The following is a 16,995-nucleotide window of genomic DNA, read 5'->3' on the forward strand; positions in this document are numbered from 1 at the left end:
CTCTCACATCTCTCCTTTGACATGTACCTTTTTTCCATACAAGTCCCTGGGTCTTATATTCACACCCATGACTTGTCTTTACCACTTTTTTGTCACTCTAAACCGAAGGACACTCAATCAGTAGGGATGACTGACCTATGAGAAGCACAACAGCCCCCACTGCCTTCTACTTTCTGGAAACCACACTTTTGATAACACAGCTTAAGACCTGTACTTAGCCCTTTAAGCCAGCATCTTCAAGGAACACAGTAGCTAAGAACACGGCACCTCTGTGACCTTATCTCACTGGGCTCGTGTATAAGCCACCAATACCTGAGCTCCAGAATATATAATTTGGCCTGCTTTTTCTCTGCTCAAGAATCATGCCTGGGTCACTCAGCACCTTAGTGAGATGCTGTCGCAAACAAGTTAAATTAAAAAGGCTGGGGATATTCTGAGCTCAATGTGAAGATTCTGAGTTCAATCCCAGGTACTGTCTCCCCTACCCCACACCCTGCCCACCAATCAAGATATTAAATGTCTAGCAAAGAGAAATGGGCAAGACAAAATGGCCCAAAATCCAAGGATGTGATGTTCCAAGAGCATATACTGGGACTATTCCAATATTTGTTCTGTTCTGTCCTTAAAGATAGCTAGGTGTCCCCAGAACCCTAAGACAGCCCTCATCAGGGGGTCTTTATGAAGCACAAGTTTCAGAAGCTGAGAGGCGGACCTAGAGATCTTCTGGGGCCTTCTCAGGCACCCAGGATTCATCAAGTCCCCAAATCTGCTGTGGGCAGCCAGCCCAGTGCATCTCCTACAATCACAGCTGGGCTGACCCAGAGGATGTCCTGAGCTCATCCGGCCCAATCCCTACCCAGTCTTGTGCATCCCACTCTTGGAAGGGAGAGAATTTCCCACCGTGGCAGATGGTTAACACTGGAGCCAAGACAATAAGCAGGTGCCCTGGCTCCCAGACAGATGTTCTCCCATTGATGTGGTCAGATGCCCTGAGGGGGTGGTTAGCAGGGCACGAGGAGCCCCAGCACTTATGAACCAAAAATCTCCAGGTCCAGCCGTATAAAGAAAATGGAATACTGGAAGGCAATTCTACAGTAAAGAAATGCTTCCCAGCTGCAGGTAAAACAATTGTCCTATCTTTCTGGCCAGCAGACAGAGCTGGAGATTGGGCAGGTCAGGGGACACCCTCACTCACCACAAGGATTCTGTCCTAGGAAGAAGGGAGCCCAGCTTCACTGAGCCACCCCTGGGGAGGCTCAACCCCTTCCTGGCCAGTTCTTTCTTTCCATTAACAGGTATAGAAGCATCTTCCCAGGCTTGGCTCTTGGCTCTAGCTCTTAAGGAACAACAAGGCCGAGTGTTGCGATCTCCAAGCAGCCCATTGCTAGAATGGAAAAGGAAACAGAGCAGTGTCCCCAGTGAAGGGCTCCTTCAAAACCTGCAAGTAGGAGTGTTAAGGGAGGCAGAGATGAGAGGCTGGAAGGAAAGGAGCTGCACCAGGAGCTAGTGGTCCTCATCACGGTGTACCCTAATGAGATGTCACATCTGGAAGGAATGCCACTGGCATGTAGCGGGCAGAGGCCAGGTACACCCCTAAACCACCTCTAACGCACCGATCAGCTCCCCTGGAGCAAGCAGTTACTCAGTCCAAAATGCCTGTGGTGCCACAGCCAAGAAGCCCTAAGTAGCCAGAGAGGGAGGGAGATTTGGGTGTGGAGAGATGAGCTCCAGACTCAAATTCCTAGATTTCAATCCCAGCTGGGTCACTAATTTACTGTTTGACCTTGGGTGAGTCATTTCCTTTTCCCTGGTCTCATTTCCAAAGTGCTAAAAGGAGAGAAGAGAAGAAAAGCTTTGAACTCTAAAGCTTCTGGTTGTGAGGAGAGCCGTCAGAAGGTAAATGGCAGGGCCTTGTGTGGGGGGACTCCCCAAGAGGTGTGCAGACTGGGTGTCAAAGGTCCAGGGAGAAAGGACAGAAGGGCCCACTGGCTGGGCTGGACCCAGTGTGTCCGTGTCCGTGTGTGTGTGTGTGTGTGTGTGTGTGTGTGTGTGTGTGTGTGATAGAAACAGATCCCCAGGATACCCTCCTCTCCTTCCAGCTCTGGGGACCCCAGGGCTGGATAACCAACCAGGCTGTATGTACCCTGAGGGCCTTGGCCTTCCAGGGTCTCTACAGGCCTTATCCCAGCATGGCAGTGAGTAGGGACATGCTGCAGAGCATGCAGCTTGAGAGGAGGCCAGGTGCCCAATGCCAGAAAGATTGCTCAGGAAGGCAGTTGGCAGCCGGCAGGCCAAGGTTTGTGCTGGAACAGGGGCAGAGGTACACCCAGCTACCGTCCTCCCGCCTCTCCCCATTCTGCCATTTTCAGGACCAGGACACCACTCAGCAGCTCCTCACTGGGGAGAGAGGAAGAGGATGGGGAGGCTGTGGGCTGGGGAGCAAGGAGGAAAGAGAGGAGAACAGGATGAGACTGTGAGTCATCACTCGGGCCTGTGCTCTTTCCTTGGTTCCCCCAAGTCCACCTCAGGGCAGACCCCCAGGTTCAGCCCTCTCAGAAATCAACCTCACTGCACTCAAGATGACAGTCAGTGTAACCCCGCTGTGCATGTCCTTTCTGATTCCCAGAGAGGAAGGAGGAACAAGAAAGACAATGTGGGAGGCAGAGAGTTAGGGCTTGGCAGACCCAGTAGGCAGGAAAAGAAGAGAGACAGACAATAAGTTCACAAGCTGGCCCAAACCCACCAGCCAAGTGGGTGCAGCCCTGCCAAGGCAGCTCCCTGGAAAGTGCCTGCATTGACCCTCTGGTTGGGAACACATAGGACACTGCCTCTGGCAGGTTCACAATTCTCACAGAGACCCATCTGTATGCTTAGGATCAGGCCCCATTCTGGACCCCAGACAGACCCACTGTCTCAGCAGCAGCACAGAGGCACTGGCTACCAAAATGTCTGCACAGTTGCAGGACCACAGCTCCCATCACTGATGGTCAGGGTTGTGCAGTGGGCTGAGGTCTGCTTGGCGCTGGGCACAAGGTGGGGCATGTGCAGAGGGGTCTGTTTGGCTCTGTGCATGAAAGGGGTCTGTGTGTTACATGGATGTAGCATGCAGATTGGTCTCTGTGGTTCTTGCATGAGTGAGCATGCATGACTGAGGGGGCAGAGGTCCTGGGTGGTCTCTGCCTCCTTTCCCAAATAGGACCATCCAGGGACAGTTGGGAGTGAACCTCCCTGGCTACAGAGCACCCCAAGGAGCACAGGCCAGGATGGGAGACAGCAGCCAAGGCACATGCCCTAAGTCCATTCTTCCCTGGCATCCTGTAAGGAGCATCCCTCATCCTCAGAGATTCTCAAGTCATCAGACAAAGAAAGGTAGAGAGGGAGGAAAGCAAGAGGAAAGATCTGAGCACCTCTGAGCTTTCATTTCAAAATGTGACCTCATGCCCCAGAAAAACAAACATCAAAGAACAGTTTGCTGCTAACAATTTTTTTAAAAAACCAATCAAAGTGACACCAGGAGAAGTCTCAGACAAGCAGTCAGGGCAGAGATTGCTGGAAAGAGGTGAAGACGCCTGGGTGGCCAGAATGACCCAAGATCTCAGGCCCCTGCCCAGTGCCCCAGAGCCAGCAGGGTTGGAGGGTAGTCCCTAGTCTCCTGAATGTCTTGTGGGTGCCAACAGTGCTTGGGTCAAGAAAGGGAGGAAAGGAAAAGAGGAGTTTGGGGCAAGACTCCTGGGTCCCCTTTGCACAGAGAACATGTCAGTCTTGTCAGAACTCTATAGAACAATGCTGGCGAACCTAGGGCACGGGTACCATTGAAAGCTCTAAAAGGTTCACCATCACTGCTCTAGAAGTTGCCTTGTTCTTCCACTGGAATGATGCACTGGATGGAAGGATGCTCCTCAACTTCAAGAAAAGCTAGCCCTCCCCTGGCCCCATGTCCCACATCTGCCCGAGGTAGGAGAGTTCTCCTGGCTGTCAGACCTCCTCCATCTCTGCTGCTGCAGCTGCAACCCAGCCCTCCACCCACACTCTAACTAACCAGCCACTGTATAATGAAGGGACCTCGGGACAGTGTTGTCCGGCGGCAGCAGCAGTAGACCAGGAGTCGGGGATCAGAGATTCCTAGGGGTGACCCTGGATGGGCTTCAGTTTGCTCCTCTGTGCAGTGGTACAGAAAAACCTACAGATGCCTAAAGTCCCACCCAGCTCTCAATGCTCAAGAACTCAAGTCAAAGAGGATGCTCGGCCAGGGGCCGTTCAGACTCTGCGGCTGTGTCTCCTGTCCTGTTGGTCCTGCCCAGGTGGCTCTAGCTCTGAACTCATCTGGGGCTCTCTGTGTGGCAGCCTGCGAGCCCTGGGGATAGGACAAGAATGGCAACTTACAGGAAGTCTGTAAATACAAGCCAGCCTTCAGAGGCCCCAAGGGCCATGCAGGGCAATAAAGAAGCTGATTTATTTTCATCAGTGAAACAGTGAAACTCAATCTCTGAGCAAGCTGACCCAGCAGACGGCGGCGGGCCGCTCCCCACCCAGGGCAGAATTAGCTACCCCAGCCTCCCACTGGGCTGGCCCTGGAGGGGACAGCCTGGCCTCTCCCCACCTCGGCACTCATTTGCGAGGGTCTCAGGGACGTGGGCCCGGCAGTGGCAGTACAGGACAGGCGAGCCCCCATTCTAAGTCAGCTCCTTCCTGGCTCTCAACCTCCAAGGTTCACACGGCAGACAGCGGGGCTCCTTTGGCTCCCACCCTTGTGAGGAGCCGGTGACGGCTGCCATGTTGAAGAGCAGAGGTATCACAATCTAGGCTCAGCCCCAGGTGAATGTGCAGACAATGGCAGGTGACTTAACATCTCTGGATTGTTCTTCATCTGTGAAATGGGAACAAGACTACTCAGCTCACAGGAGAGTCCAGAGGAATGAAGGAAATTCTGGGGATATGTAGAAGAAGATCACTGACGGGAGGGTCAGTGAACAACTCTTACCCAAGCACTGTGCCACTTTCTTCCAAAATCCCATAGACACATAATCTTCAACCCAGTAGTTTCACCATATAACTTGGTCCTATAGACTTACACAAATAAAAATAGCATATGCATGAGGTTATCCTCGACTGCATGGCGGGGAGTGAGACAGCAAAAGATTTGAAACAATCTACATGTCGATATTACATAGTTTTTTTTAAGGACTAGTTCATAAAATGATACATAAATACAGCAGAATACTATGAAGCTGAACAAAATGAGAAGATTCTTTATGACCTATAATGGAAGCATCTCCATCGTATACCACTTGATGAAAAAGCTCAGGGTAAAAGCCAAATCTTTATAATGTCTGCCAGACCCTAAGTGATCGGGTCCCTGTCTCCCCTTCCAACCTCCATTTCGGCCACACCTCTCAGGCTGGGCTCCTGCTCCAGGGCCCTTGCACTTGCTGTCTTCCCCATCTGGAATGCTCTTCCCCAGATATGTGCTAAACTGACTGACCCCCCCACCGCCTTCAAGTCTTTGCTCAAGCTCTCCCTCCTTAGGGAGGCCCAGGCTGGCTGTTTTTTTTTCAAAATTTCAACTCATCATTCTAGCTCTGCATTCCCAATCACCCTTACTCTGCTCTACTCTTTCCCAGAGTACTTCTCACTTTCTAATATACTATAATTGTCTCATTATGCCTTTTTCAATTTTATCATCTGTCTTCCTCCACTAGAATAGAATCACCACAGGGCAGGGGTCTTTGTTTAGTCATCTCCTGGGCATCTGGAATAGTAAATGGCTAGCACACAGTAGGCACTCCATAAATATTGGTTGAGTGAATGACTGAATGTTAGGAAGACAGCCATGTATCATAAAACACAGATAAAGGTTTTTTTCACCCTCTTCCTCCTCCTCCCTCTCGCCCTCTCCCTCCCCCTTCCTCCTTTTCCACCTCCTTGATGTTCTTCAGTAGAATGAGCTCACAGGCAAGCTTACAAACACATTCTCCTCACTCTCCAGCATGCACACATGTTCCCAACTGGAGGAGGCCATGATGCACAGCCAGGCCCAGTGGGGATTTGACTCCAAGCCCAGACACAGGGGTCACATGTGGGGATGGATCCTGGCACTCAATGATGACAAAGCTTCACACACACACCTGGCTCAGCATCCTGCAGTCAGAGGCCCTGATTCAAGGTCAGCTCAAGAGCTGGGATGGGTGAAACTGACCTGTAAAAGGTAAGGCTTAGCGCCCATATATTATTTCATTCTCAGCTCCACGTGACAGGCACTTATCTTTCTCCCCATTTTACAGGTGAAAATACTGAGGCTCAGAAAGGTTAAGTGACTTGCCTGAGGTCAAGGGAAGACAAGAAGCAGACTGTCACTTGACCCCTGGCAGCCTGAGTCCTAAGCCTGTGCTCTCAACTATGACAGGACTTCTGAGGACCTACCACCTTCAACAGATATGTGTTCTATCCCCCCCAAGGTCACATTGAGACACTGCCCCTCTTCATTTCAGGGGAGGCAGCCTGTTACTAAAGCCCAGTAACTTCGGCAGGATCTTAGGACATCTTTTGCCAGACAGAGGGGCAGAGAGGAACAAAAAAAAGATTTATGGGAGTGAATCACCCATAAGCATCTGGGGAAGTCAAGGGAGGGGTATCATAAAAGTAACAAAAGGACAGATCATTTCCCAGATCTCAGATCCATTAGACCTGTTTCCTGTAAATGGCCTCAGAACTGTCTCCTGGGCAGGAGAAGCTGGGACTAGGGGGTTGAGCAGAAGGGAGGCTGGTGCCTGGACAGAGTCCTGCAGGTGGCAGGAGAAGGACCAGGAAGCTGAAGACCAGTTCCAGGGAGGACGCTGCCTCTTAGAGACTGATGGAGAGAGAGATGGATCCAAAAGCCATCTAAACTGTGTCACCCCAGGCTAACTTCTCTGGACACAGAAAAAGAGGCCACAGCACTGCATAGACAAGGAGGCCACCCAAGGCCCGAACAGGTCCAGCCAGGAATATTCTAGAATAATCCAGAAAGAGTACGTTCCCCACCAAGGGGATGGTTACTGATGTGGGCTGAATGAGGAGGCCTCAAGGGTTAGTAACTAAGGACACATGGCTCATCCTGGGAGCCACACAGCCCACCAGAACCGGAGATGTCATCAACTTGCCCTTCCCTGAGCACAGCCTGAGTGCCTGGGGGCATCTGCCCACATGCCTGCTCAGGAAAAGCAACCAGATCGTACGACTGTGTCAGGTGTTGTCCGATAGCTAAGTCCACCACGGCAAGAGATCAGGGCTTCGTAGCCTGACAGTTGCAAGTTTTGTATGCTCTCTTTTCATCTCCTGGGAAAAGGCTGCTCTGAAAAATTGACAACAAAACCAGTGATGGGGGAGGCCCTGTACCCCTAAACAGCAGCGATGAAATGGAGCGCTGACCCCAGCCAGGCCTGGAGACAGCTCCACTTTACTCCGTCCCTGCAAAGCTGGCATCTGTTCCCACCTCCCAGGTCCCTGCTTACTTACCCTCATCTCCACCATCTCCCGCATGCCACCAACGTCCTCCCCGCACAAGGAAGCCAGCCTGACTTGATTGCTTTTCTTTTCTTTTCTTTTGCTATGATTTCATAGGTCATTTTAATAAGTTAATACACACATGCCATTTAGAGAGTACTGCCCAGGATAAATGTGCTCAATGGTGACTGTCCTTATTATTCCTCAGCACATGTTATATGTTCCTCAAAGGGCAAAACAACATAAAATCATAATTATAGCAAGACAAAAGAATACCTAAGTTTGTTGATTGTAACAAAGGAAGTCATTAAGTTATGCAGTGATGAAGAGAACAGCGCTGTAGAGAACAGTCTGTAGAGAAGAGCGCTGATATTTGACTGCTTTTCTTTCCCTCTATTTTCTTGCCTTTGAGCAATGTTCTATGCTACTTTCAAATTGGAAAAACAGCTCCATCTTCAACACAATCTTTCCTGCCAGGGCCCATTCGTATACGGCTTCTCCAAAGCCATCCCCGCCTATCCCTTCCATCCTTGGGGACCATGATACTCGGTCAGGACCCTCCCCATGCGGATGCAGGTCAGGATGGCAGCTGCATTTCCACAAAGGTTCTGGCCCTTGACTTTCTATCTCCCAGAACCAGCACAGCTCCCACACTTGCAGCAGATCATCAGTTACGTATTGGGGAAAAACAGAGATAAAGAGGGAGGGAAGGGAAAAGAAAGGGAAGGTATGGTGGGTGAAAAACAAAGCAGCTTCAAGTAGGGACATATTTGACTAATGGGAGCTTACATTTCTCTTCTTGGATATGACTAGTTGGCATCTCGGGGTGTTGTCAGGTCAAGCTAACTTGCACTTGCCTACAGGTCTGGCAGGAGAGGAAGAAGGGCAGACAGCTGGGGGAAAGAGTGCACACCCCCTGCCCTGCCTCCAGCCAGGCCCAGGTACATGGAGAGGGCAGGCTGTGCCACTCAGGCTGCTGCTGGAGCTCTGGACCTGCTCCAGTGTGGCTCTGCCCCGCCCTTCCATCGATGGCAGAGATTAGGCAGCAAAGGCACATTCACTCGGGAGGGTATCCATTTACCGTGTGCCCCGGGCCAGCCTGACACCTCACAGGACAAGGCCAGCACAGAGCCCAGGCCACTGGGACAAACCCAGCTCTTCCCAGGAGGAGCAGCACTGGGCAGGTGGCCGGAAGGTGCTGGGTCAGTGGTATCATCTTCTTTACCCACAAGGTCACACTGACCTTGTGCCGGAATTCTCAGTATACTGATTGGTCCTGTAAGTCTGGAGAGGACGCCCTGTGGAGGCAGAAAGGAGAGGAGGCAGAATCCTCCTAGAGCCATGCACTGGTTACTGTCTCTGCCGACATCCCGCACTGACACCCACCCCTCATGTCTCGACATGCCTGCCCCGGGGGGAAAGGGGACAAGAAAGCCAACGTCCCTGCCAAAAGCAATCCACCCACTCAACGCTGGGGAGTTCTACAAGATGGCTCACTCAAACCTCTCCTGCCACAATCCAAGCTCTTTGTCTAATAGACCTGATAGATCAAGGACAGAAGTTCTCAGTAACAGCTATGAATTTCTCTCTCCCTGTCCTTTGGCCACCCACCCTGAAGTCACAGACCAGAAAGGTTGGCCTTTCCAACAGCCAGTTAGGGTTGCCCAGCCAACTTAGCCTGTCAAGCCCTGGAACCCACTCTTAGAAACTCACCCCTTAAAACCCTCATACAGAGGGTAGATGTGCAGCCCAGAACACTTAGGCCTCTTCCTTGAATGATCTGGGACCACCTGCAATCTTCCACTTTTTTGCCATTTTCTCCTGTATCTTACTCAAAATTTCAGAAATAAAAATATGAAACATGTCCAGGGCACATACCCTGTGTGGCACACATCTCCAGCACTATGGGAATATCTTCCCCACCACCTCCCCGCCTTGCTCCAAGCCCGGGGGCCACCCTCTCGAGGCTTCCATCATCCTGCCTGGGCCCTGCAGGACAAAGACAGGTGGAACCACATGGGCAGCTGGGTGAGCTGTGGGCAGAACTTGTGGGCTTTTTTGCTGCCCTGTCCCCTGGGATCTGCAAGTTAGCCTCCCTCTCTGTGAAAGGGGTAGGCTCTCCAGGTTGGTCCTGGCACTGACTCTTAGGATATAAAGAGATCAGACCAAACAGCCAAAAGCATTTCAGGCAATAAATGAAGAATCCTTCAGATGGAGACCATAAAATAATAATGCAGATCATAAAATAACAGTGCAGATTCCTGGCTATGGGCCCAGACCCCCACCACCACTTCTCATGCAGGAAAATGCCTTAGAGAAGGTTTTGAACCTTTCTAGTACTCACCTCAGTTTCTTAATCTATAAAACAGGAACACTACTTATAAATGGATGTTAATGTGGAGGTATTTGAATCTCAGCTGTGAAAGAGACCCAGAATAAGGACTGCTGCACCCCCTGCCAAGCGTGCAAAGAGATGACTGGCATCCAGAAGTGAGGGGACCTCCCATGCGATGGGGAAAGTACCTGTAAGTCATATATTAGATAAGGGACTTGTTGCCAGAATATATAAAGAACATCAACAACTCAATAAAAAGGACCACATTTTAAAAATGGACCAAAGATTTGAATAGATATTTGTCTAAAGAAGATGTATACATAATAACCAAAGGATACAAGGAAAGGTGTTCCACATGATCAATTTAGGGAAATGCAGATCAAATTTACAATTAGATATTAGGGTGGCTAGAGGGTAGAAAAAACTCGCATGCAGTACTGGTAGGAATGCAACATGGTGCAGCCTCTCTGGGAAACAGACTTACAGTTCCACAAATGACAGGCCTGAGCCTAAAGTCCAAGAAATGACCTCACATGATTAAACTTGGATTTTTCCAAAAGACCCAGCAATTCTACTGCAACAATATGAAAATGAAAATACATCCACATCAAAGCCAAAAAGTGGAAACAACACAGGTGCTCATCAACTGATATTAATGTGGATGAACAAAACAGGGAATATTATTCAGCAATAAAAAATGAATCAAATACTGATTCATGTCCAAGATGGACGAACCCTCAAAACATTATGCTAAGTGACAGAAGCCAGACACAAAAGACTACGTATTGTATAATTTCATTTAGAAGAAAAGTCCACAACAGACAAATTTATAGAAATGAAAAATAGACTAGGGTCAGGAGTTGGGGGCAGAAATAGGAAGGAACTGCTAGTGGGTGTAAGGCTGCCTTTGGGGATGATAAAATGCTCTAAAATTACAGTGATAATTATATAATCCTAAATATACTATGACCCATTGAATTACATGAATCACTTTAAATAGGTGAAGTTGTAGTATCAAAGTATACAAATACATTTATTAAATTTTTCAAAAAAGAGACAGTTGGTGTCAAATGGGTCTAACCTATGTTGCACACATACATATATATCAAGGGTGTAGGAAGCTCAGAAGTGGGAGGCTACAGGGAAATTTTGGAGAGCGTGTGGTTGGGCTGCCAAGTTCCACCTTGCTAGAGGCAACTCCCTTATCTAGGTGACACTGTCCTGGGATGGATAGGACTGGGCTGTCACAGGGAGGACAAGAGCAGCAGGGGCCTGGTGATGTGGCTGGGGACAGAGAGGACTGCACTGGCTGCCTGTTCCCAGCTGCAGAGGCCAGAAGGGCAAGCAGGGGAGTAAGCTGCTGGGGTTGCCCCTAGTCCTGTCCAAGAGGACCACCTGCGGGGCTGGAGCCATCCGAGCAGGAGGCTGGAGGGAGCAAGGGATGCTGGGAAAAAGCCTCAGTAAAATGTCACTGCTCATCAGGAGGGGAGGGATGAACCTCCAAAACACCCACCCACCCCCAGTATCGCAGGAGGAGAAACAGGTTGCACTCAACATCCAGAACAAATGGCAAAGAATTCCAAAGTTCCCTCACCTGGGCCTCTGTCTCCACCTAGGACGGTGCCTGTGCAATCTTGCAGCAGTGCCAGGCAAGCAGGAATGTCCTGCAATGCTTCCCCTTTCCCTCCTTCCTAACCCTAAGTGCATAGATCAGGAAGGCAGAGAGCAAAGCTACTGAGACACGCACGCGCATGAATGCACATACACACGTAGTACGTACGTACGTACATACGTACTTACGCATTCACAGCCACACAAACACGTAGTTGACAGCCAGGTAGGCGTGGCGGGGGGGGGCTAAACTCTGAGTTTACTGGCACTAAACCCACTTAATACTGACCAAAGGGTCTTTTATCACCTAAGAGTGACCAGAAAAGGAATGGGATTCGCCATGGTGTCACCTGGGGACAGAGGAAGCGTTAGAGTAGATTTAAAGGGCAGTGGTAAACAAGACAATGATGCTTCTTAACCACATCTTACACATTCTGCCTGTTCAGTCTACTAGTTACTAAACAGCCACCCTTCCGTAGATGTTTAGAGAAAATTAACAAAGAGAATGCATTGTACCTGATCCCTGAGGCCCAGCAACTGCAACGTTATCACCTCGTCATTGTCAGTGCTGTCATCATCGTCATCACCTTCGTCATCAGTGCTTTAGAGTTCACGGGAAGCCCCTTTAGGAATCCATCACTTTTAGTTCAGTGATAAGGAAATGAACCAGAAAGGAGAAGTCACTTGCCCAAGGTCACCCAGCAGTTGATGTCACAGGCAAGGCTCCTGACTCCCAGAAGCGGGGCTCCCAGAACACAGTCAGCAATAGATATTCCCAGAGAAGAGAGGGAAAGGGGAGATGTGGGCTTTTTCTCAAGGGAGGACTCATCCAAACTCACACCTACATCATCTCCCCTCTGGCACAGTAAGAGTGGGAGACACCAATTACCACCAGCAGAGTAGACACCTTCTGTATTGAATCTCAGCAATCTAGGAAAGTACTGCTTTGGATCCATTTTATTGACCAGATATTTGGGTCTCACAGAGGCAAAATATCCAGACCAAGGAATCCCAAAATCACCAATGGAGCTCAGAACCAGATCTTCTGATTCCAGAGCCTACTCATAATCCCTATGGCAGAAATTAGTCTATTGGACTTCATTTTCAGTTTTCCATCTTCCATGCACAATTTCCCTGCCCCTTTGAAGTTGGGCCTGGATGTGTGGTTTGTTTGACCAATGAAAGGTAAGGAAAATGAAAATGTGTCACTTTCCAGTGGAAGCAAGGTTCAAGGCACAGTGTCTTCTTTCCACAGTGGCAGCAACAGTGGAGCATCTATGAGATGGAGCCTCCCTCGGCCAGAGTAACAACAGTTCCTGGAGACTCCTGCCCCCAACCCTAGATGGCTAGGGTTAGCAGGAAATATGTTTTGTTGAGCTAATGGGAGGTAATGTTTGCCACTGCAGCATCGGCAAGCCTCTCCTGTCCAATGTAGCAACAAGGAAGGCCTTTGCTTCCCACCCAAGCTCATGAGTCATGAAGGTCTGAGGGGGACGCTTGGCAGATCCACCTCAGGCACTCACAAGCCACAAAAGGAAAACACTGGTTGAGCTCAAAGCAATGGTAAGAAACACTGTCTCCTCTCATCCTCTCACTTAGAGAGAATAAAGAAGAGCCACAGAAAAGGAGTTAGCAAGGATGCCCAGAGCCCAAATCTTCTGCCCCACCTGCCACCATCTGACCACATCTGTCTCTGTCTCTCCATGTAGCTTTTCTAATTCCCTCTCCTTCTACTCTCTACATGTTTGCTCTCTTGCTTCTCTTCCTCTTTCCTTTCAAAATTAATAAATAAGTGGGGCATGGTGGTGCATGCCTGCTAGCGACACAGAAGCTGAGGCAAGAAGGTTACAAATTTGAGGCCAGTCTGGACAACTTAACAAGATGGTTATCTCGAAAATAAAAATAGATGGAGACATAGCTCAGTGGTAGAGCCCTTGCGTAGCATACACAAGACCAGGGGTTCAATCCCCAGCACAGAGAGAGAGAGGTTGAGGGGGGACACTTGAGCACAAAACCAAGGCTCTGTCACCAGTCCTGGCTCTGCTGGGGCCATGCACAGGAACAAAGGAAGGGCTGGTGGGTACCACGCAGGCAGATCCAGATGTGCTGGTTCCCTTCATCCTGCCCTCTGTCTGAACAACCTGATTCTGCCCACTTACTTACTGAGCACCAGCCCCCACCCCCATCCTCTCTTTTAAGTCATGAAAAACTAAGCCACTTGATGGCTGAGGAGCTCAATGAGGGGTAGATTGAACAGTGAACAAAGACAGCTCAGGCCTACATGCCTCTGGGCTTCTCAGAAGCAGAAGGCAACCTCCACCCGGGCTTTTGGGCTGGCTTCCAAGAAGGTGGACCCTGGAACACTTGGGAGGAATTGGAGACTGCCCTGTGCAGCACAGGCAAAAATACAGCCCTGCTCCCACCCTCGGGGCACTGGGACCTGGGCATGGGGCTTCAGAACTCAGGCCAAGGAGCTAATGGGGCTTTTGGGCGCTCGAACCATGATGTCAGCCAGAGTGCTGAGCTGGCAGGCTTCTGACCAAACGGGAAAAGTAGAGCAGCCACAAAGAAAAGCTGGGGGCGGGGGCTGCTCCTCAACTCCAACCCTTAGACCCTTGGGTCCTGGCTCCTCTCCAGCCAGGACCCAAGGCCCAGGCATCTGGAGTTACATGGAACTCAAAACACTCTCCCTCCCAGGTGTGACGGCTGAAATACTTCCCTTCAGATACGTACCTAGCAGTCCTTACCCAGCAAGAACAAGACTTACCCCCTCAGAACATGACAGATTTGGAGATGGGGTCCTTAAAAAGGTGATTAAGGTGAAACAAGGTCACTGGATAGGCCCTACTCTGACAGGACAGAGAGACACACAGAGGGGAGATCAGGTAGAGACACAGGGAGACGATGGCATCAACAAGCCAAGGGGTCAGGCTCAGGAGACACCACCTTACTGACACCTTGCTCTCAGACTTCCGGCCTCCATAGCTGTGAGAAAGCAATTTCTGTTTTGTTCAAACCCCTAGCCTGTGATACCTTGTTACAGCTACCACAGCAGACAAGACACCAAGCCATTGTCCCCAACATCCCCATCATGGCAGGTGCTCCCTGCTCCCTGGCCACCGTCCCACAGCCTGAAACCTTATCTAGTCAGTGAATCTTGATACTGAGCCTCCATTTCACCCTTCCTCCTCTCCCTTTCTTCCAGCCTAAGTGCAGAGAAGCCAAAGCATCTCTGAGCATTCGTCACCACCAAAGCTTTGGTTCTCTACAGACACAACTGTCCCTTTTCCCTCGTGTCCATGGCTTGGTTTCCTGTACCTGCCCGACACAGACAGCCCTGTATGGTAGTGAGCTCCCTGTCACCATAAGGCTGAGAAGACTGGATAACAGCCCAAAGGAGCCATCTGAACTAGGGGTGGGAGGGCTGAGAAGTGGCTCCCAGGGAGGTGGAAAGGGACTTGGAGTCAGACACACCTGAATTCAACCATCAACGCCATCCCCCACTTCATGACTCCGGTGAGATCACTAATCCTTACATACCTTTGGGGACTTCACTGCGACAGTGGGCTTCACACAGCCTGAGCTGAGCTAGTGCCAAGATGGGTTCCATACATGGGGACAGTGACATGGCCCTCACTGTGGCAGGAAGGCATCAGATGGGCTTTACGATCAGCCTGGGCCACCCCAGCCTGGAAGGTCAGGCTACAGAGAACCAGAGATTCCCAACACAGATTTCTCTTCCTTCCTTTACCATCAAGCCTGATCAGGGATGGAAAGGGGGCTCTAAGTGTCTAAATCGAACTTGGAGCTAGTGTAGGGGCTGCACAAGAAGAGGTTAAGCAGAGCCATTTCTGAGACATGGTTAAGACGGGATCACCAGCTGAGCTCAGTGCTGCCAGGAGGTGGGCAAAGTGGGGGCATAGGTCACTGGAGAGAACTCAGGCCAGAGATGGTATCTGCTGCCAGCTGCCTGGCTCAGAGCCCCTGCCTCCCCATCTGGGTTACACAGTGTACTCTAGAAGTACTGGCCTGACCTCTCCAGTCCCACTCCTGCAGCACATCTGAAACAAGAGGTACAGGTAGCTGTGTCCAGCAATGGCCCCAGCTCACCCTGGGCATGACACTCCCCACGCATCTGGATAGGCTGCCCTTCCCTGCAGTTCTCCAGAATGAGCCTCCCATCCCCTCCTTTGTGGTCCCCACACAGAAGTCCCACTAACTGCCTATCATGGGTGGGGCCCAAGGTCTCTGGGGCACACTGTGCCATGCACCACCGCTTGGCATACTCCCCTCATCCTAGGAGGCAGCACAGTTGGCCCTGTCAGTCCAGGAGCAAGTAGTAGGATTCAGAGAGGGCCAGACACTCACCCAAGCTCAGCAAGGACCCAGGGACTGCTACAGAGCTGGATGCCTAGAGCAGGCCCTGGGGATGATGACCACCCAGGATGGCACAGTAGTTGGTGTAGTGGCTCGTAACTGGCATGGCAACTGTGGGTAGGTTACCTCGGTTATGTTTACCATCTGGGCATAGTAACAGTGCCCACCTCACATCGAATTCTCAGCCCCATGGCTGGTGCATAGCAACTTGAGGGCTTCCTCAAATTGTGAGGCCTGAAGGGCTGGCCATTATCACCACTGAGGGGGTCAGAGACCTATAAGGAAACCACAGGCAGCTGGTCCCTCCTCAGCTCTTGCTACTCACGGGAACCCAAAATGATTTGTTGCCTGAATCCCATTTTACAGCCCAGCAAACTGAGGCCCCAGCAGTGACATTTTGCCAAAGGATTTGCCATCAGGTAGTCTGGCTCCATGGGCTGCATTCTTAACTGCATGCTAAAGAGCCTCTCATGAGGGTTGCTTCAGTTATCCAATGACATGGACATCCCAAGTTGGCAGGTGAGAAACCAAGACAACAAAAAGGCTAAAGCCAAGGTACGGAGCCACAAAGGGCTGAACTGGGGGCTGCTTAGCAGGGCACAAGGACATTTCCTGTCAGCCTGTCCTGCTGTCCAGGACCTCTGCAGAGAGCAGAGAGCTGCTGGGAGCACTGCATCTCCCCCAGCATGGGGACCCCTCAAGGGAACAGTCACCCCCCCACCCAAGCTCCAGCTCAACCTGTCTCCTGGGCACCCTGGAGTATCAGGGGTTGTGTACCTTTACCCCAGCTCAAGTGAGGGGAAACTGAGGCAGGGAGCTGGCCACACCTAGGGAAACACATAGCCACACACACACACACACACACACACCCCACACACACACTTTCTTCTCTTGACCAATAGCCATAGGAAAATCCTTTTACTTCTAGGCCCCAGAGTGGAGATTCTTGCAGAAGTGCCACTGGCACACGCAGCAGGGGGTGCGCAGTGGGAGCAGAGGGTGGGCTCTGGCCTGGCAACCATCCCAGCCAAACAGCTCCTGGCCCAGCCCAGGCCTAGTCAGGCCAGGCCAGGGGAGGAGACAGCAGGGGCATGGGCTGCTCCCAGCCAGGCAGAGGGCCAGCTTCTCAGCCTGCAGACAGGAGCCCCTCTGTCCTTATAGGACGAGCTGACCTTTAACTGGCCCAAAGG

General features: G+C 50.9%; 1 protein-coding gene across 5 annotated transcripts in view; it reads right to left on the reverse strand.

Moving 5' to 3' along the window:
• Positions 1–16,995, reverse strand: part of Tns1 (tensin 1) — a 165,155-nt gene that overhangs the window by 57,300 nt on the left and 90,860 nt on the right. The window lies entirely within an intron of this gene.

The sequence above is a fragment of the Fukomys damarensis genome, unplaced genomic scaffold, assembly GCF_012274545.1.
Source record: "Fukomys damarensis isolate Sample0158 unplaced genomic scaffold, DMR_v1.0_HiC HiC_scaffold_16, whole genome shotgun sequence".
Classification (NCBI taxonomy): domain Eukaryota; kingdom Metazoa; phylum Chordata; class Mammalia; order Rodentia; family Bathyergidae; genus Fukomys; species Fukomys damarensis.